Source organism: Pongo pygmaeus, chromosome 3 (assembly GCF_028885625.2).
Source record: "Pongo pygmaeus isolate AG05252 chromosome 3, NHGRI_mPonPyg2-v2.0_pri, whole genome shotgun sequence".
In the NCBI taxonomy this organism is placed as follows: Eukaryota; Metazoa; Chordata; class Mammalia; order Primates; family Hominidae; genus Pongo; species Pongo pygmaeus.
Window position 1 is genome coordinate 80,856,489 of NC_072376.2, and position 23,407 is coordinate 80,879,895.

The 23,407-nt window shown below is 34.3% G+C and overlaps 1 protein-coding gene and 1 pseudogene across 1 annotated transcript in view; one reads left to right on the top strand and one right to left on the bottom strand.

The window, feature by feature from the left end:
* The window catches only part of LOC134739433 (UDP-glucuronosyltransferase 2B4-like), a 245,513-nt gene that overhangs the window by 77,238 nt on the left and 144,868 nt on the right, over nucleotides 1–23,407 (bottom strand). The gene's annotated exons all lie outside the window — the stretch shown is intronic.
* On the top strand, nucleotides 1,367–17,896 carry LOC134739311 (UDP-glucuronosyltransferase 2B4-like; annotated as a pseudogene).

The window sequence follows — 23,407 nt, forward strand, 5'->3', positions numbered from 1 at the left end:
TTATGCTAGGGGCCACTCCAGTCACTAGTCACCTCAGATTTTCTAGCACCTGGAGATATCACCAGTGAAGACTGAGAAACAGGAAAGATGGCAGCCTGCCCTTTTCTCTGGTAGCTCCATCCCAGGGAGATATGGACCTGTTTCTGCCAGAAACATACCTGTAAGAGGTGGCTGGACCCCAGTTGGGAGATCAGACCCCTAGTCAGAAGGAATGGTATCAGGGACCTGCTTAAGGTAGTCTAGCCACATTTACATAAAGCAGCTGTGCTGTGCTGGGTGTATACTTCAGCCCTTGGTTGCCTTGGACACTCCAAAGCTAGAAGGATGGAATGGCTAAGTTGTCCAAACAGCAAAGATGTCAGCCTGCCCTGTCCCCTGGGATCACTTTACCAGGGATGCCTGGAACCTCTGTCGGCCTGTGAACACCAGTGGTGGTAGCCAAAAATCCCCGTTGGGAGTCTCCACCCAGTAATGAGGATGAGGGTCAGGAACTCAATTAAAAAAGCAGTCTGGCCCCATTTTTATATGGCTGCTGTGCTCTTCTGGTGTATAATTTTCACCTCAGTCAGCATGGGTTCTTCAAAGCTTACAGACTGGAATTGATAAGTCAGTCAAATAGCAAAGATGCTGGCCCATAACTGTCTCTGGGAGCTCTGTCACAGGGAGTTTTCAAATCTCTGTAGACACAAGAACACTGGTGAGAGTGGTTGGAGTCCCCTGTTGGGAAGTCCCACCCAGTAAGGAGGAACAGGATCCGGTACCTGCTCAAAGAAGCAGTCTGGCTATATTTTGGTAGAGGAGATGTGCAGCAACTGGTGAATTCCTTCCACCAAAAGTACATTTGGACTCTCCAAAGCTCGAAGGGAAGAACAGCTAACTTGCACAAACAGCAAAAATGGCAGCCTGCTCTGCACACCACGCCTCAGTTGAAGGTGCTGTGTGGTATATAAATTATATGTAAACAAAATATACAAAAAATTATTTGAACTATGTTTTGTTATTTTATCTTTAGTTCTGTGTCAAACAAAATGCACAAACATGGACCTCTCATGACTACATTTTTGGAAACTCTTCTGAAATAAATTACATAAGACAAGTGATGTGTCCATACAAGAACTTTGATATTAGCTAAAAGATAGCACTTATAAACATAAAAGGGACATTAAACACACTTGTGTAAATAGGCCATCTATCTTCATTTATCTCCTTGCCATCTACATGCTCAGACTGTTAATCTAATGATAATATACTTACTTTGAAGTGTAAAAGTTACATTTGAACTTCGTGATTGATTTATCCATGGATATAACCATAATAAATGACAGAAAGAAACAGCAAATGGAAAAAAGCATTGCATTGCACCATGATGTGTATGAAGTGGACTTCAGTTTTGCTGCTGATACAGCCGAGCTGTTACATTAGCACTGGGAGTTGTGGAAAGGTGCTGGTGTGGCCCACAGCATTCAGCCATTGGACGAATATAAAGACAATCTTGGATAAGCTTGTCCAGAGGGGGCATGAGGTGCCTGTACTGGCATTTTCAGCTTCCATTTTTTTGATACCAATGGCCCATCTACTCTTAAACTTGAAGTTTATCCTGCATCTTTAACTAATACTGAGTTTGAGGACACCATCATGCAACTAGTCAAGAGATGGGAAGCCCTCCCAAAAGACACATTTTGGTCATATTTTTCACAAGTACAAGAAATCATGTGGACATTTAATGACATACTTAGAAAGTTCTGTAAGGATGTAGTTTCAAATAATAAACTTATGAAAAAATTACAAAAGTTAAAATTTGATGTTGTTCTTGCAGATGCTATTATTCCCTGTGGTGAGTTGCTGGCTGAGCTATTTAACATACCGTTCTTGCACAGTCTCCACTTCTCTGCTGGCTCCACACTTGAAAAGCACAGTGTAGAATTTCTGTTTCTGCCTTCCTACATACCTGTTGTTATGTCAGAATTAAGTGACCAAATGACTTTCATGGAGAGGGTAAAAAAATATGACCTATCTGGTTTATTTTCAATTTTGGTTCCAAATATTTAATATGAAGAAGTGGGATCAGTTTTCCAGTGAAGTTTTACGTCAGTAATTTTTTCAATTGGTAATATGGAGATCTAACTTTCCTGTGCCTTTGAAGCTGAGCTTATATAAAGCAATAAAGTCAGGGTCTTTTTTTTTTTTTTTTTTTTTTTGGTGGAGTCTTTCTCTGTCTTCCAGGCTGGAGTGCAGTGGTGTAATCTAAGCTCACTGCTGGGATTACAGGCTTGTGTCAGGACACTTGGCTAATTTTTTGTATTTTTAGTGGAGACATGCCTTCACCATGTTGGCCAGGCTGGTCTCAAACTCCTGACCTCAAGTCATACACCTGCCTCAGCCTCCCAAAGTGCTGGGATTACAGGCATGAGCCACCATGCCCAACTGGTAGTGGAGTATTTTGTAAGTGAATTTATGAAATGAAAACACAAGATGATCTATCAATCGCACAAATATTATAGAAAAGCTTAAATTATAAGGTCCATTAAAACCCTGTGGCCATTGCTCATACAGAACATTCTAGGAAGTCATAAACCTGTAAATTAGTGTACCTAATATTTATTTAAACAATCACACATCTGTTTTACTATACATTTTTTATCTTAAAAAAGTCAGACCCGCCCACAAACATCTTACTGAATGCATACATGTAGATTGAGTAGTTACACAATTTTCTACAACAACTATCTATGTAACATTGCAGAAATTGTTTTTCCTTGTACACTGCAGTTTCTTTATTCTGAAATTAAAATATGTCCCCACATTACCAGAAGGTTTCCTTCACGGTTCAGAGAAATAGTGCCTCTATCTCAAATGCAAAAACCAATAAGGGCAATTTGTAGTTTCTAATATCTCCACATTCCTCCACTAAAAGATGGGAAATTATTTATTTTAAGAGCAATCATCTTGTTGAAGTCTGAACATTGTTATATCTATATATTTTTTAAATACTATGTCTGTTTATTACAAAATATGAGCCAAATTAAGGTTGGATACAAATCTCTATTTGAATAATTTCTCAAAATTTTCTAGCTGTAATTTTCAAATATATTTACTTAAAAGCTAATGTGGTTAATACCTTAGCATAAATCAAAAGCAGTAGTTGGTACAAGGATTTCAGCCACACTCTCAAAATAGCCCACAGTTCACTTGAATAACCAAAGACAAAAAGATTAGCTTAATGAACTGTGGAAACTAGACCATTTCTTAGAAAATTGTTTTTATGGGTTCAGCAGAATTAGTTGATCATGGAGCTCAAAGAGTTGTTTAAATGTTCATATGCTACTATTGAAGTTTTAAAGGGTAAAGAAATGGATGTTTAATTCTCTATAGATTATTTTAATAATTGTTTATGATTGCGAGTATTCTGATGTGACATTAGCGATGTAGTTTACCCTCAAAATTCTCTTATCACTTTGCTTTTCTTATAAATACACATTGGCAAAATATATAATACATAAAAATTAAATTATGCTTATATTTGAATATATGTTTATGTATTTCAAAGTACAGAAACTTGGTCTACATTTTTGCCTACATTATTCTAATCCCTTTTAGAAAAATTACCTAATGTAATTATCTTGTGTCATCCACTTTTTCTTTCCTTTTTCCTCTCAGGAATACCCACTACCTTATCTGACACAATGGAGAAAGCTGACATACATATGGCTTATTCAAAACTGCTGGAATTTTCAATTTCCTCATCCACTCTTAACAAATGTTGATTTTGTTGCAGGACTCCACTGCAAATCTACCAAACCCCTGCCTGAGGTAAAGATAATTTTGTTGATTTGGTTTCATTAGCTTTGAATTTTTAGTAGGAATGACTCTACCATCTTCCTGCAGAGTGTCTGACTTACACAGAAAGAAAGATGAGAAGTGGGTGGGGTAAAGCAGATACCAATTTGTAGCTGTTGTACATGTTGATTTATTGATACCATCACAAGTACGTGAGTTTCATCATTATTATAGATATAGAGGGATACTAAGGAGACTCTGAAAATAGGGTTGGTTAAATTAAAGCCTTGATTATGCAACACGTAAGAAGGTATTGGTCATTCATTAAGAGAATGTTTATAAAAAGTTTAACACAAACCGCAGGCAAGAGGAAAAAACATAGACACAGTTTCTGTCCCCACACATATTACATTCTATTTCAAAAGATAGAATATGTGCAAGTAATAAAAATTGTGCAAAAGCAATTATCTCAAGGAAAAACCCAATGCCAAGATAGCATCAGTGGAGATAATAGAAAATATCCTGGACTCACTGATGATGAAGGTAAGAGCAGAACAATGTGCAGAAATTGGTGAAACAATGAGGGGGCAGAAAACAGAAAAAGAAAAAAAAGTAAAGTGTTCAGGAAAGTTCTCAAGACTCCAAATTTAGTTTGCAGGGACAGGCTGAGTGAGAATCAGATGATGCTGAGAGACAAGTTAGAGCCAGATACTTATTAGGATTTAAAATATTTATTAAGCAACTTTGGGGACTACTAAAAAAGAGTTAGGAAATGAAGATATATGATAAGGTTATTAAAAAAAGAAACAAAGAAAAAGCAGACCATTTGGGAAATTTTGCATGGAATCTGGTAGCAGAGGATGGAAAAGTGGACTAGAATGTTGATAGAAGTAATTATGCCTACATTTGCAGTAATAGTACCCACTTCATATTGCATTTTTTGGAAAAAATGTAAATACATACAAAACACTTAAAATGTCTCTGTTATATAGTCAGTGATTCAGAAATATTAATTTTGCAATTATGGTTATTTTGCTATGATTAATAACACTATTAATTACTTAACATGTGCAAGTCACTTGAGATATCATTCTTCATTTAATAGAACCAGATTGTTCAGCACACCAAGATTACATTCTCTTGAAAAGTCATGGAGGACAGATATATTGTGGACTTGAATAAAAGTAGGCATACTAGTTTTGCCAGTAAGATGCATAAGTTGAAATTCTAAAATTCTACTGTAAGTGATGAGTATCTTAAGTATTCTATCTTAAAAAGAAAATAATTACTCAACAACATAAATGTGTACCCTTAATAATATTTGCAGCCAAACCCAGTGTTCACTTGATTTTACTGAAGGATGTAACTCATCCTAAGCTGAGATACCAGGGGTTTACATCTTAGAACAGAAACATGCCCTATTAGAGCAGGTGTTTTCAGCCTTATGACAAGCAACTTAGTACAGCTTCCTGGTTGATCTTGTGTCTAGACACCAAAGCTCCCTACAGAGAAGCATGGAGAAAATGAATGCTGCACATATTATAAAGACCAAATAATTTCTATCACTTGTATCTGAATAGTAGTAAACTTAGTTTACAATAATTAAAGAATTCTGTCTATTTAGAAGATGATGTTCTTTATAAAGGAACACAAGAACCTCATACATTTTAAATTAGTATCATACTTTTAAGACATACGTAGAAAGTAAGCATTCTTTAATATGTTATTAAGTAATCTCTTAAGATTTTTGTCCACATAAAACTGATAATTTATTCCATGGGTAAAATACAATACCTATGTTGAATGTGAATTGTATGTGCTTTATAACTTTCTAAAGAGACAAAAGCTGAGGTAAGACTAATAAAAATTCTATGCCACCCTACCCTACTATTGAAAGATTTCCCTATTCATATTAAGGGAAAGTGATAGTGCCAATAGGAGGAGGAAGAGAATAGGAGGTGTAGAAAGGTAAGAAAAAGGATGACTGGTAGTATAACTGTGATAATTACTAATAGTAGCTGTTGCTATTAACTTGCAGAAAGATTTGAATTCAAGTCAATGGTTGTAAAATTGGTTCTCTAATTGTTTATTATGTAGAATAATTGTTAACCCAAGTTGTTTTCTTTTCAATTAAATATTAGATTCTCATAATATATGTCTATATTTTAAGAGAAAAAGACACTTGGCAAAATGTTTCTAGTGATTTAAAAATGCATATAATCATTGGTTTAATAATATAGCTTCATGTAATCATACTGAGAAAAAAATGAATCATGATGTGCATATTTAATATTTATGGAAAATATTCATAAAATTCACATTGGAAGTAACGCAACATCTTAAATAAAGAAATGACTAAAAACTTATACTATATGCATGCTATAGCCTTACAATAATTTTATCAAATATTCAATTACACTGTCAGCCATAATGCAACTAAAGTGTGGTAGAAAATGATAAATATAACAAGATGACAAATTTTTTGTAGGAGGAAAATGTATGTACAATAAGGTTAAAACTTTCTAAATAAATATCATGAGTGTACTTGTGTAAATAGAATAAAAGCCATGATAAGAATATACATATTTTACATTGGTAACATCTCTAGATAGAAATTTCAGAAATATTTCCTTTTCTTTTTGAAACTTTTCATACTTCTATTAAATTACTTACAATGATTTTGTATTATTTTTATGAAGTTGTCACAGAGTCTGAAACAACCAGTCCACATCAGTGATGAATCAATAAACAGAAGTTAGATTACTTCAACACTGGGTGGATGATGAAGGCTCTGGGCATCAAGCCAGTGAGAGTAAACCCTGAACACGAGTTACATTAAATGTGGCAACAGGTAACTGCAATCACACAAAATGTCTAGATGCCCCATGTATTATCTGGAATAGTAGTACAATGACTCTTACATTAACATTGATGTCTTAAGATTAAAAATCATATTTGAAAAAATATACAGCAATATCTGGTCTTCACAGTCAATATTTGGATTTTTTTCTTTGTTTTATAAACAACAGTTAAAAAAAGTTTTACCCTAATGATTAAATCTGAAAGTTTATAAATTTAAGTATTGGCATAGATTGAAGAAAGCAAATCAGAGTAAATATCAATCAATTTTAGCCAAGTACATCTTCACCAGGAAGTGTAGTGTGAGTGAGCCACTCATGAGGGTGACCAGATCTTCCCTGTGGAAAGCCCTGGTGGCCTCTCCCACTGTGGTGCAAGTGCCGCTGCCTCCGAGACACAGCAAAGTGATGATGAGAGCTCCTCACATGCAGTTATAAATAGAACATCAATTTAACAGTGTGATTTCAGGGAAAAGTTATTCCACCTAAACAATCACCTGAAAAATATGAGCATTCAACTATCTAACTATATACAGTACAATTCTGTATTATAAGTGAGACTCTCAGGACTAATTCATAGAAATTCCAAACCACAACCAGACTCCAGAATGTCAGCGATTCTTAACCACCACTTTTTACAGTTACTTTTTTTCTTTTTTGAAAAAAGACTGGAAAACTCTGACAAAATTTAGTGAAGTGTAAAGGATTATAGAGGAAGATAAATGTAGACATAAAATCACCCCAACTGTGAGTAACTTTTCCTCAGTGTTTATAGTTAGGGAAGAAAACCATTGATAGCTTCAAACTAAAACAATTCTATAGAAAATGTTGCAGGAAGTGAGGGACCCCGAACAGAGGGTCCAGCTGAAGCCATGGCAGAAGGACATAAATTGTGAAGATTTCATGCACATTTATCACTTCCTCAGTCAATACTCTTATAATTTCCTATAACTGTCTTTAATCTCTTAATACCATTATCTTCATAAGCTGAGGATGTATGTTGACCCAGGACCCTGTGATGATTGCATTAACTGCACAAATTGTTCATAAAGGATGTGTGTTTAAAAAATATGAAATCTGGGCACCTTGAAAAAAGAACACAATAACAGCAGTGTTCAGGGGACAAAGGAGATAACCATCAGGTCTGACGGCCTGGGAGCCAGACAGGACAGAGTCGTGTTTCTCTTATTACCAAAAACAGGTAAGAGAAATATCACTGAATTCTTTCCCCAGTAAGGAATATTAATAATTAACAGCCCTGGGAAAATAATGCATTCGGGGGGCTGGGGTAAAATGGCCGCTCTGGGAGTGTCTGTCTTATACGGTTGTAGATAAGGGATGAAATAAGCCCTAGTCTCCTGTAGCGCCTCCAGGCTTATTAGCATTAGGAAATTCCTGCCCAGTAAATTTTAGTCAGACTGGTTGTCTGCTCTCAAACCCTGTCTCCTGATAAGATGTTATCAATGACAATGTGTGTCCAGTGAGACATGAAACTTCATCAGCAATTATATTTTCACCCTGGGCTTGTGACCTTGCCCTGCCCATTTGTCTTGTGATATTTTATTGCCTTTGAAGCGTGTGATCTCTGTGACCCACACCTTATTCGTACACTCCCTCCCCTTGAAAATCACTAATAAATACTTGCTGGTTTTGCAGCTCAGGGGGCATCATGGAACCTGCTGACATGTGATGTCTGCCCCAGACACCCAGCTTTAAAATTTCTCTCTTTTGTACTCTTTCCCATTATTTCTCAGACTGGCCGATACTTAGGGAAAATAGAAAAGAACCTACATTGAAATATTGGGGGCTGTTTCCCCTGATAAGAAAACCTGCCTGAAATAAACATATGTGATTTAGTAGAATGACAATATAGAATTCAAGCCAAGTGGTGCCACTTTCCAAGAACCTATATTAGTAACTGTAATATTATAAGTGAAGAGTCTGCGTATAGTGTTTTCTAACATTATCTCCCTGACTAGTGTGTAATAACTCCATTTCATTTCTCTCTTACACACACACACAAACATGCGCACACACATATTTACATAAACACACTTAGTAGAGGCCAGCTGTCTCATATTATACATCTTCTTGATGAGAAACTGAGTGATTGGGTCAGTTAAAAGATATGATTTCCTCCAATAATTCCTGATAATACTTGATTTTCTCTCTTTAGTAATTTGTACCAATTCTTTCAGTAGTGCCTGCTGTACTGTTACTCTTTTGTGGTGGAACAAATTCTTTTTTCACAGGAAATGGAAGACTTTATCCAGAGCTCCGGAGAAAATGGTGTTGTGGTGTTTTCTCTGGGGTCGATGGTCAGTAACATGTCAGAAGAAAGGGCCAATGTAATTGCATCAGCCCTTGCTAAGATCCCACAGAAGGATAGATAAAGTTCCTTACTGGTATGGAAAACTACTAAAAGAGGCTGTTAAAGTCTGTAAATAATCCAATTATAGAAATTTCCTGCCTGGAAATGTAGCTCTTGGGAAAGCACTAATGATCAGATATTAGTTCAAAATCAGAAATGTACATGAAAGATGCTAAAGTAACACAAAGGGTATAATCATTGATAATAAATTTGGCACTAATATTGTGAACAGGAATAAATGTATTAAGAGGTGTAGGTAAAGTTTTGATATTATCATGATATTGAGGTCACATGAGAGATATCACCAAATTATTTCCTTGTCATCTGATCCTTATGTTTAAGGATTCCTGAGGAAATTGTACACACTATAGATGTTATCAGAAGAAGTTACATTTTAATGGGTAACTTCACTAGCACAATAACAATAGCAGGTATTTCAAAATGTCTAACATGCGTCATGCAGCTTAGGCTTGCCATGAAATCCAGCCTCATATATTTCCTCTACATTTTGGAATAGGCCTATCTGAGTGATGTTCAGGGTACTATTCAGAGAAAGAATGGCCTAGGCTGACAGACTTAGTCCAAGTTCTCACCCAGCCAGGTAGATTTAGAAAAAGAGAAAAAGCAGCCTCCCTTGCTGGACTGGGCCCAGCCAATCTCTAAAGCAGGAAGATGAAAGAGAAAGGATGGAGATGGATCCTGACCTGAAGGTGGATCCTGTGCTGTATAAAATGTGGCCCCACAAGGACTCATCACTAACTATCAGATTAACAACTCCTCCCAATGGAGGCAGCAGAAAGAAATATAGGAAGGAGTCAAACAGAAGGAAGTCAGGTGGGGAACAGGTTCAGATGCTCCCTCTATAGTACATAGTAGGAACATATTTTCTTCTGTATAGAATAAAATGGTGACTTTTGTGTATTTGTCAATTACTTTTTAGCTCCCTATCTGATATAGTCTTCTTGCAATGACCTCTACTAAAGTTTTTTTGCTGAAAACTCAGTTATTTTAATACTGATATGACAAGTAAAATAAAACACTGTAAATTATTTATCAGTTTATGAGGATTGCTTGGCAGTTCCAAAATTAGTAACTTAAACATAAAAATGTCTTGGCTATAGTAGAACATATTAGTCGCTGTTGTCAAAGCTTTGTAGCACATTGTCTAAGTGTTAACAATCAGTTGACCAAATTCAGAAAAATATGATTTTGAATTTATTCAACAGCTATATCTTTATTTATGATACCAACACATTCCTCATTTCAATGCTGAAAGAAAAAACAACAAAAATTAGCAATACTGATAATACTCTGAATTTGTCTCAGAAAGTGTCCCTTGAAATTTCTCCCAGAAGTAGTGCTTGATAATTCATAATTTCAAAGAAGTTATACATGCTACCTTTGTAGCATTAATTTATTTCTTACAATTAGCTTATTTTATCAACTTGGTTTTTTGTCAATCAAAGGACACCAAACCCTAGTATAATAACTTATAGACAAGCAGAAATACATGAATTACTTCCTATATTACTAAAAAATGAATAAATTAATATTTAATTTGGAAGATGAAAACATATAAAATACATAAAACAAAATAAACTTATAGGTCATTACTAAATTGTTACCACTTATTCTCACTAGAATTATAATGACTATTTAAATTTTTTTATACATATAATTTTTTAGAATTTTTATGTGCTTAAAATTAAATTTATTTTATTTTTTAAATTTTATTTTACGTTTAGGGGCACAGGTGCAGGTTTGTTACATAGATAAATTTATATTATGGGGGTTTGTTTTACAGATTGTTTAATCACCCAGGCATTAAGACCAGTACCCATTCATTATTTTACCTATCTCTCTTCTCCTGCCCTCCACCGTCCAATACACCCCAGTATGTTGTTCCACGCTATGTTTCCATGTGTTCTCATCTTTTAGCTTCCACTTAACAGTGAGAACATGTGGTTCGGTTTCTATGCTAGTTTGCTAAGGATAACAGCCTCCAGCTCCATCTATGTCCTATAAAATACAAATCTTGCTTTTTTATGGCTGCATAATATTCCATGGTGCATATGTATCCCATTCCATTTTCTTTATTCAGTCAATTATTGATGGGCATTAAGGTTGATTCCATATCTTTACTATTGTGAACACTACTGCTATTAATAAACATGTGTATGTGCCTTTATAAGAGAATCATTCATCATCCTTTGCGTATATATCTACTAATGGGATTGGTGAGTTGAATTGTATTTTAGCCTCTAGGCTTTTGAGGAAGTGCCACGCTGTCTTCCACAATGGTTGAAGCAACATAAACTCCCACTAACAGAGTATAAGCATTCCTTTTTTCTACACAATCTCGCTAGCATCTATTACCTTTTAAGTTTATAATAGCCATTATGACTGGTGCAAGATAATATCTATTGTGATTTTGATTTGCATTTCTCTAATGAGCAGTGATATTAAGCTTTTTGCATATGGTGGTTGGCCACACATAGGTCTTCTTTTGTAAAGCATTGCAATTTTTTAAATACTTGAACTTTTCATTTATAATCTCATTTTTCTAAGCTATTATTTGGAAAATCCTGATTTCCTTATATACTTAACTAATTATAGACATTAACAAAATGAAATGTTGGCATTCTATTTACATCAGTCTTTGAGTAGTTATTACCTAACATCCCTGATCTCATTCTTAATATCTTTAGAGTCCTAACATTCTCTAACTTTGGAGTTCTACTAATGGAATAAGTTATTTTCTTTACTGTGGCAGGTTCTGTGGAGATTTGATGGGAATAGACCACATACCATGGGACTCAATACTCGAGTGTACAAGTGGATACCCCAGAATGACCTTCTTGGTATGACTGTGAAGTAGAAATACTGAATATATTAGTACCAGCTGATTAGAGTGTTAATAATTAATCATGAAATAAACTTATTGAAAATGTGTTATGGAAAAACTTATAAATAAAATGAAACTTCTTTATATTTATTTTCCAGTCCTATGAGGAACACAATAAACTATAATTGTTGGTATTTTATGATATACATTCACATTCTTTATGATCAGACTCAGAGTATTTTTATTTCAGGTGTTATTATTTCTTGCAGAATTTTTTATTAACATCATAGATTGTCTCTTTGTCTCCTATTTCTATAACTTTACACTTGTTCTTTCTTTTTATGCAGGGTTATTTCAAATGTCACTAAAAATAACAGCTCTTCTGCTATCACCAGGATGTCTGAATTTCCTGTAGTATTAAATTCCTAATCTTTATCATAAAGTGATGACTCATTTCATGATGAAGTGTGACCTGTCCTTCCTCAATCCTAGCACCACCACCACCCCACTGCCTGCTGCCTTGCACATCTCACATATCACATTCTGTGACTGCACTTAGGAGAACACATTCTTACATGTCCTTCTCTTTCCTTTGCTTCTTTTTTTTTTTTTTTTTTGCACATTTAATTTAGATTGCACTTTTTCTTTAGTCCAACTGGTAATCTTGTTTAATTTTTTTCAGTCTGAAGTCACACGCAAAATATAGCTTTCACTTATATCTCCAGCAGAGGTATGTGCTCCTTCCTCTGAAGTCTGAAACACAATTTTAATTTAGTTCAATGTTTTAGCTAGAAAAAACTGTCACTTGAGTGTTTAGTTGTGCATTTCTCATTTTATTGCTATAAGTTATATTGCTAAAATTTATCCAATCCTAGGTCATCCAAAAACCAGGGCTCTTATAATTCATGGTGGATCCAATGGCATCTATGAGGCAATCTACCATGGGATCCATATGGTGCACATTCCATTGTTTGCGGATCAACCTGATAACATTGTACACATGAAGGCCAAGGGCACAGCTATTAGATTGGACTTCCACACAATGTCAAGGACAGACTTGCTCAATGCATGAAGCCAATAATTAATGATGCTTTGTGAGTATAACAATATATTTTTTTTCTAGGTGGTATTTATAGATACCTTATCTTCTCAATAGTATGAGTTTCATCTATTTTTCAAGAGACTAATTTTGAAAGAATTTAAATGATGTAAGCAATCTGAAATCTTCTTCTATTTTTGAGCAGTTATTTAAAAACTGTGTTTAGAACCCCATATATTTAATGGGTATCCAATAGTGAAACAATTTTTTACACAAAAATAATTTTCAAGTAATATAGACAATATAAAAAAGACAGTTTTAAAAAAATTATATGATCAATCCACAGTAGAAAGGAAGGATAAACTTAAAGAAATATGATAAAATGTTTTAATTAAATATCCAAAATGTCTAAAAGTATAACTATTTTCTTGCTGAAAATTTCATTTTTATTCTTTTCATTATTGTAACAGGCTTGATAATTAGATATAATTTCCATGACAAAATCCACTTATTTAAGGTTTAAAGTCCCAATATATTTAGAATGCTTATGAGTCATGAAGCCATCTGGAATCACATAATTTAGGGTGTTGTGTAAATGACTTCTTTTACTGAGCATAATTTTTTGGGTTTTTTTTTAATAGTTTTTAGATTCATTCATGTTGTAGTGTGTATTAATACTTCATTTCTTTTTACAACAGTATAATATTTTATAGTATGGATATGCCATATTTTATTTGTTCACTTATCATCAGTTCATTGGCCTTTGGATTGTTTCCAATTGTGGCCACTAGGAACATTGCTTCACGTGTTTTTGCATAAACATGTTTTTCTTTCTTTGGGATTGATACTATTAGTGGAATTGCTGGCTCATGTGGGAACTGCATGTTTATGAAGAACTGCTGAACTGTTTTCCAAAGTCCTTGTTCCATTTGTCATTCCCACCAACAGTGCAAGAGAGTTCCAATTCCTCCACACTGTTGCCAACACATTTTATTATCTTATGTTATAGTCTTCTTAGTGGGTGTGAAATGATCTCTCATTGTGGTTTTGGATTGGATTTTCATTACAGCTAAAAATGTTCACCATTGTTATATGTGCTTACTGACCATATATCTTCTTTGGAAAAATGTGTATTCGAATCCTTGGAACATCTTTAAACCTTGTTACTTGTCTTATTATTGAGTTTTAAGAACTATTTATATATCATGGATATAATCTTAAATATATCATTTTCAAATATTTTGTTGCATTCTTGGTGTGCTAACATTTTACCCTTTTGATGATGATTTTTGAAGCACAAAAATTTTAATTTTAATAAGTTAAATTTTTAATAATTGATTTGTTTATACTCCAAAGGATACAACATGCAAAATGTCTACCCTCTCCAGCTACCATCAATTCAGCATTTATAACTACTATCAATAATGTTTTCATGTAAGACAGGCATCACCTAAAGGAATACTTTTAAAATAGGTTGGACCAATATAAAAGAAATATAAAATAAGGTGGTTTATTTAAATGTAAATATACAGATACTTCCATTAAATCTAAACAAACTTTAAAAAGAGGAGCAAATAATGAGTAATGGCATAAAACATTAGAAGAACACAGTTAACACATGAAAACTTGTAATATGATACACACACATGCATGCACATATATATATATATATGTCAACTAAAAGACACATTTTCTTAGAGCATATTGAATTGTTAATAATTATTTGAAGTGACGTGGTGGGTGATAAATCAAGACTCAGTAAATTTGAAAAGATTCAATATCATAAAGAATATATGATCCAGCCTTAGTGGAAGTAAGGGAAATTTTAAAAAATATAACTAAAATATCTTTAATTTTGGAAATTAAGAAAATACACTTCAAAAAAATTTAAAGTCCTGCCTCAGTCTCCCCAGTAGCTGGGATTACAGGCATGCACCACCATGCCCAGCCAATTTTGTATTTTTAGTAGAGACAGGGATTCGCCATGTTGGTCAGGCTGGTCTTGAACTCCTGACCTCAGAAGATCCACCTGCCTTGGCCTCCCAAAGTGCTGGGATTACAGGCGTGAGCCATCGCTTGAACCCAGGAGTTGGATGATGCAGTGAGCCAAGATCATGCCGTTGCACTCCTGCCTGGCCAACAAGAGCAAAATTCTGTTTCCAAAAAAAAAATAATAAATAAATAAATAAATAAAACTTAAAAAAATAAAAATTAAAAAAAAGTCAAGAAGTTAATCATAATTAAGCAAGCACTTTTATCTCAGCAATTCTACTTTCAATTATATATGCAACAGATATGTATAAATATGTAAACCTAGTGCTATATATGACATAGACAGGAAACAGGAAAATACTGTGTAGAAGAAGTCGGTTCCCCAGCAAAGGTCTCACCCTCAAGCCTGAAAACTAAATGAGAACAGGCATTCTGTTTTTGAGGCCCAAAGTTGCCTTTTGGCCCACCATGCTCCCCTATTCTATACCCATATAAACCCCAAACCACCAGCACGAAAAGAAGAGCAGAAGAATGGCAGAATGGTGCATCAGAGAGAAGAGAATGAATTTCTGAATGCAAAGAGTAGTTCAGCTGGGGACAGTCGGAGAGGAGAGGAAATTGGATGCTAGATGACCAAATTCCAGAGGAAGATCATCTTCCCATTCCATCACCATTCCAGCTCTGCATTCATCCATCTAAGGGCCACCTCCACCACTCAACAAAAACCCCTGCATTCATCCTTCAAGTCCGTGTGCGACCTGATTCTTCCTGGATCCTGGACAAGGACCTGAGTACTAATGGGGCACTGAACTGGTTAACACTTAAACCATCAGTACATTACAAGGCTAAAAGAGTACAGTAACACATACCCACTTGGGCTTCGGGAGTTGTAGACACCCACCCCTGGATGCTGCCATGGGGCCAGAGCCCAGGGCCTCTTGCCCAGGCTCCTTCACTTGCCTGTCTGCATGCTCCCCCTCCCATAAGGGGCTTGAATGTGCATGGGGGCTGAAGAGATGAGCCACACAGCTGTCACACATCTTGTGAGGGGGGGCAGAGAACTCTTGCATTTCATATACAAGTGTTTATGACAGAATTATTAATATTGTCCAAAAATTGTTAGCAACCCAAATGTCTGTTGGTCATAAAATGATGACATAATCTGTGTTTTAGCAATCAACAAAATACTAAACAGCAATGGAATTAAACAACAACGGCTACACAAAAATTTTAAAAAATAGACTCTAATGAATATATGTTATATAATTCAATTACATAAACAAAGGAAACTAATGTATGATATTTGAAGTCAGGCTAATATTTAATTGTAGGACAAAACTAGTGAATAAATGGTTCAGGAAAGGAGAGTTATTCTAGGCAGGTTGTGATATCCTACACCATGATCTGAGCAGAAGGTAAATTGATATCTTCTCGTCAAGATAATGTTCAAGATGATCTCACACTTTTGACTTATTCACTTAGTGTATGTATTTTTATCTTTTCGTTTTAATATTTAAAGGTTTATTTTATAAGATATATAATGTATTTAAAATTCTAGGAATCAAATATCAAAATAAGCATAAAACAATAGAGAAAATCCTAGAGGTTCCATCATAGTGTGGCCAGGAAAAGCCTATCTTAGAGGTAACACTTAGAGGGAAGCCTCAAAAAGAGATAGAAGCATGCCTTGGGTTGTTGAAAGAAAGAATGTTCCAAGAGCATGAGAGAGGGGGCAAAATGTGTAAAGATGCTATGATGAGAACACTTTTGGTACTTTAAAGAAAAATAGAAGGCCAATGTCTCTAGAAGACATAGTGTGTATGGAAAAAGTATTAGGAGAAGAGCTTGCCAGTGTTTGACATTGCAGGGTCCTGCAGACCAAATAACAGAGTTGGATTTTATTCTTAATATGATAAGTCAGGCAAAAATCTTAATCAGAGGAGTTGCAAAATCTCATCTTTAATTTCAAAAATTTCATTCTGGCTGCTGGGTAGGAAACAGTAGGAGCAAAACGGTAGGGTAGAAGCAGAGTGACTAGCTATGGGGCATTTCACTGACCATGGCACAATTCCTTTTAGGAAATTAAAAATGGTAATTCTAATTGTATTTTCACTATCTCTCCTAAAGCACTTAAAATTGCTCACGATGTTGAGCATGTTCTCATATGCCTGTTTGAGAACTAAAAGAGTGTAATTGGATTATTCGTAACAGAAAGAATAAAGGTTTAAGGAAGGATACCTTATTCTCCATGATGTGATTATTTCACATTGCAACCTGTATCAAAACATCTCATGCAACCCATAAATATATACACCTAGTAAGTACTCACAAAAACTAAAAATTAACAAATTAAAAAATAATAATAAAATGGCTCATATTCGTTTTGCCTGAAAGAAATTAGTTTTTCTGACTTTCCATTTTATTTTAAAAAATTTGTCAATGATAAAATTCCAATTTAAAAGCCAATGTTTCTATGATGACTCTAACTAAATTGTACAAATTCTATGTCAATTATATGTCATTTACATGTCATTTACATTGAATCATTTGGCACTGTAAAAACCTTTCATGGGCCAGGTGCAGTGGCTCACACCTGTAATCCCAGCACTTTGGGAGGCCGAGGTGGGTAGATCACCTGAGGTCAGGAGTTTGAGAACAGCCTGACCAACATGGAAAAACCCTGTCTCTCTCTACTAAAAATCCAAAAAGTAGCCAGGCATGGTGGTGTGCGCCTGTAATCCCAGCTACTTGGGAGGCTGAGGCAGGAAAATCTCTTGACACCACAGGAGGCAGAGGTTGCCATGAGCCGAGACTGCACCACTGCGCTCCAGCCTGGGCAACAGAGCGAGACTCTGTTTCAATCAATCAATCAATCAATCAATAAAATAAAATAAAAAATAAAAACCTTACGTGGACTTGATATGCTCAAGAAAATAAACTTACTTTCAATTTTGGTATCTCTATGTTTATCCTTCAGATATAAAGAGAACATTATGAAGTTATCAAGAATTTGACATGATCAACCAGCAAAGGTCGAGCAGTCTTCTGGATTCAATTTGTCATGCTCCATAAAGGAGCCAAGCAACCTCGGGTTGCAGCCCATGACCTCACATGGTTCCAGTAACACTACTTCAATGTGATTGGGTTCCTGCTGTCCTGTGTGGCAGCTGTGATATTTACCATCACTAAATGTTGTATGTTTTGTGTCTGGAAATTTGCTAGAACTGGAAAGAAGGGAAAGAGTTTAGTTGTATTTGAAGCTTGAAGCTGGGAAATCTGATAAGTGGGACTTCTTCAGTTTATTCCAACAAGAAAGATTATGATGCAAGATTCCTTTCTTTCTGTGACAGAAAACCTCTTCAAAACTTACTTACCTTGTCAACTAAAAACTTGTTTTTCAGAAATTTAATATCTGTTTAATAGTTAGAAATACTTTTTGTCAAGAAGGAAAATACTGGCAAAAATATTAAATAGTATAAAGCCATACGAGCTGATATTAAAATTTGTCAAGCTTGTATTGAAATTCATTGCCCTCATTCACAAGTTACATGAAAAAATTTTTACCGAGCTTAACTACATTTCACATATTGTACTTAAACACAAGAATATTAAGAAGTCCACTGACAGTATCAGTTCTATTTTGCAAATACTCAGATTACTCTGGCTTCATTTTGAGCAGGATTTTCATATTTTAACTGTTGTTAAAGGAACTATTAAACAATTGTATTGCATAAAAAATCTTTCTTCCTTTTGATATTTTGAGATGAGTAGTGCTGCTTGGCCTTTTGGTGCATACTGCTTCAGCGTCAGTTTTTTCCTAAAATTTATGGCAAAAATGTTTATTGTTTTAGAGCTTTAATCATTTCCCAGTGGAACATATGTGGAATTAGAAATATAGCAACTGCTACCTGCTTCCTACAGTAATATTGAACTATTTTACAAAGTCTTTGATTCTATGAGCCCATTCAGGCTTTCCATGTGATATCAACAAAATCAATACATCTTTGTCCAAAAGAAAAAATTAAAAATGGAGAAATGAGTAAGTGAGTAGTGGAGAGAACACTGGACTAAAAGTCAGGAGAGCTGGGGTCCAGTCCCACCCTTCTGCTGAGCCAGTCTTTCACCCTAAGCCTCAGTTTACCCATTTTTTCTGGTCATTTACCATTTTTCTGGTCATTTTTTTCTGATCATCTGTTTGATTTTATTCTCCTATTTTAAATTATTTCAATAGATTTTAGGGAACAGGTGGTGTTTGATTTGATGGATAATTTATTTTGTTGTGATTTCTGAAACTTTGGCACACTATCCCCTGAGCAGTGTACATAGCACCCAATGTATAGTCTTTTGTCCCTCTTCCCATTCCAACCCTTCCCGGAGTCCTAAGAGTCCATTATGTTATTCTTATGCCTTTGCATTTTCATAGCTTAGCTCCCGCTTATAAGTGAGAACATCCAATGTTTGGTTGCCTAATCCAGAATTACTTCACTTAGAATACTGGTCTCCAACTCCATCCAGGTTGCTGTTAATGGCATTATTTTCTTCCTTCATATGGCTGAGTAGTATTCCAAGGCATGTGTCTATGTGTGTGTGGAGGGTGTATATATGTGTATATACATATATATATATATATACACACACACACAGACATATTTTCTTTATCCACCCATTGGTTGATGGGCATTTAGGTTTGTTCCATATTTTTACAGTTAGGAATTGTACTGCTGTAAAGATTTGTATGCATAAGTCTTTGCAAATAATGACTTCTTTTTTTCTGTGTAGATATCCAGTAGTAGGATAGCTGGGTAAAAATGTAGATCTACTTTTAGTTCTTAAGGAATCTCCATACTGTTTTCTATAGTGGTTGTACTAGTTTACATTCCCACCAGCAGTGTAAAAGTGTTCCTTTTACCACATCCATGCCAACATTGTATTATTTTTTGTTTTTTTTAAATGATGTCCATTCTCACAGAAGGACAGTAGTATTGCACTGTGGTTTTGATTTGCACTTCCATGATAATTAGTGACGTTGAGCATTTTTTTATGTTTGTTGTCCATTTGTATATTTTCTTTTGAGAATTGTCAATTCATGATCTTAGCCTACTTTTTGATGGTATTATTTGTTTTTCTCTTGTCTGTCTGTTTGAATTTTCGTAGATTCTGAATATTAGTCCTTTGTCAGGTACTTAGTTTGTGAATATTTTTTCCCATTCTGTGAGTTGTCTGTTTACTCAGCTGATTATTTCTTTTGCTGTGCAGAAGCTTTTAGTTTAATTAAGTCACATCTATTTATCTTTGTTTTTGTTGCATTTCCTTTTGAGTTCTTGGTCATGAAGTCCTCGTTAAGCCAATGTCTAGAAGAGACTTTCTGATGTTATCTCCTAGAATTGTTATTGTTTCAGGTCTTAGGTTTAATTTTTTTCATCCATCTTAAGTATATTCTTTTTTATAAGTCGAGAGATGTGGATTCAGTACCATTGTACTACATGTGACTTGTCAATTATCCCAGAACAATTGGTTGAATAGGGTGTCCTTTCTCCACTTTATATTTTTGTTATCTTTGTCAAAGATCAGTTGGCAATAAGTATTTGGCTTTATTTCTGGATTCTGGATTCTGTTCCATTGGTCCACATGCCTGTTTTTATACCAGTGCCATCCTGTTTCAGTAGCTACAGCCTTGTAGTAGTTTGAAGTTGGGTAATGTGATACCTCCAGATTTGTTCTTTTTGCTTAGTCTTGCTTTGGCTATGCAGACTTCAAACCAAGAATCAAATCAAGAATTCAACCCATTTCACAACAGCTGAATCAAAAAGAAAAAAAATAAAATAAAATACTTAGAAATATATCCAACCAAGAAGGTGAAAGACCTCTACTAAGAAAACTAAAAAATACTGTCAAAATAAAAATCATAGATGACACAAACAAATGGAAACACCTCCCATGCTCATGGATGGGTAGAATCAATTTTATGAAAATGACCACACAGCCAAAAGCAATCTATGAATTCAATACAATTCTCCTAAACATACCATAATCATTCTTAACAGAACTAGAAAAAACAATCCTAAATTTCATATCAGTTTTATTCTCATTTTGACCTTTAATAGCAAATATAAGTTCTTAATTTTAGTTTGTGATAATATAGGAAATGCATTCTAAAGTGACTTAGTGAATTTTCAATCTTGATAAACATACAAGCACATATACATGTCCATTTCTTTTGAAACAAGGCACAGCATCACTTTACTATCGAATAGCTATGTTAGGAAATTCAATGTATTTGTTGAAGACAGTTTGAAATTATAATTATTATTCTACATAACTATACTTAAAATGATCAAGTCTAATTTTTTTTCTCTTTTCCACAGTCTTTTGATCTTTCCCTCCTATAAATATAATATGGCAAAACTAAATTTTTTAGCATAACAAAAATATATCTACAAAGAATACAAAAAGTTTATAAATTTTGTGGAAAATAGCTAAATCAAGCCATAAACCTCCTTTAATCTGCACATCAGGGAAGCACTTTATGATCAAAGTGGTCCAGATTGACAGAAACCCAGTTGTCTTTGTTAATCAGAAGTCTCATAATTAAACAAGTCTTCCAACAAATATTCTTTGGCCTAAGACATGATTTAAATATATGTCACTATATATGTATATATGTATGTCATGTGTATGTCATGTGACATATATAGTGACATGTATATGTCACTATAACATATATAAATAATGTCATATGCACACACACATGCACTAAAACATTGATGTTAAAGAAATTATAGGAAGTGTGTAAAACAGAATATTTTACACAAATCATCCAGGTATTGATACATTTATAAAGGAAAACAGGAATAATAAGGTGGCAAAGGCTAAAAATGTTGTTTTATCATTCTTATAAGCCTGAAATAATTCACAGTAAACCTATTCTACAACACACTTAAAAGGTGGGTATCTATTGTTTAGTGAGTACTACAATCACCAACTAAAAAAGAGAAACATTCCAATATAAAACTTAACAAAAATATAAATGGGCACTTCAAAGTAAAAATTGCCAAAAACATATAAAAAATTATAAAGTAACTGATGCTCAGGAAAATAGAAACAATGCCAATAAATTAATGCTGTAGAGATTTGCAACCTATAAAAACCTGAGAAATCTATTTTTGAGGGAGTATAATGCAAAATAACCTTCTAAAATAAAATGTCAATATACAGTTTGAAACTGAAGTTCTACATGTATAAATCCATCATGCAGAAATCCTTCCATATAAGCACATGCATGAACAGAATATTTACTTCAGCACTTACTTGGCTCCAGTCCATGAACACACATAGCTCCAACAAATGTGAGTGTGGCCATTGCAGAGAACAGTTTTTTCCACTGCTAAATGGAAAAAGTAGTTTCCAGAAAAAAAAGCTTACTTGTAATGAAATAAAATATATATAAACTTGTACAACGAAAAAAATCTGGAAGAATACACATAAATACAAGGATGGGAATTTTAAATTTTATTCTACAGAATCCCACAGTATTTAACTTTTTACAATATTTTCATGTGTTATTTATGAGGTTTAAAAATTAATTTGTGAAATAAACATAAATTGATACGCAAAGTTTGAAAAATTAACATCTCATTATTAATTCATTAATGTTATTGAAAAAACTTGATCATTTTTCTCACATGCTATTTTATTCATTTGCAGCTTTTTTTAGAACCCTTATTCCATGTTTAAAATACCTACGGATACATATAATACAATGTTTAAAAAATTGCAAGAACTGGAGATATCTAAATTCACATAATTCTCATATTTTGTTCTTTTATTATTTTTAATATTTTATGAATGTTACAATAGCTTAACAACTTCTACTGTCTTCTTCAAAAGGTTATATTGGTTTTGATTTTTGAGACATGACTATAAACACTGACAATTTTCCTGTCAAGTAATATCCCTTCCCTTTGAAATTTGGCAGACCTTGTAGCTGTCTCAACAGAAATGATATAGTGGAAATAATGCAGCTTAAATTTCAAAGTTCTGTTGGAAACACAAAATGTTCTCTCTCTCTTTCTCTCTCTCTCTTTGGATCTTTTGTTTGTATGTTTCTTTTTCTCTCTACACCTCCTCAACTCAATCTGTAGTCCCCGTAATAAACGACAGTTTGATAGAGAGACACAGATTATATGCCCAAGAAATCCTGGTAGCCCACTAGCACTTTGAGCCCTTCAACTTGAATCATTAAGTATGTAAGTGAATTATCTTCAGATAATTATAGACCAAGGCACCGTAGGAAAGTAGCTACCTAAGAAACTCTGTGGAAAGAACACGTAACTGAGCCCAACCAACATCCAGACTCTGGGCGATGATAATAAAATGATTACAGTTGTTTTAAGGCCTGACATTTGGAAACAATTTTTCATGCAGTGATACATAACTAGAATAATAATTCTACATATTTTAAATTATACATTTGTAATAAAATTACAATTAATATATAGCTACATGAGTAGAAAATAGGGAATCTT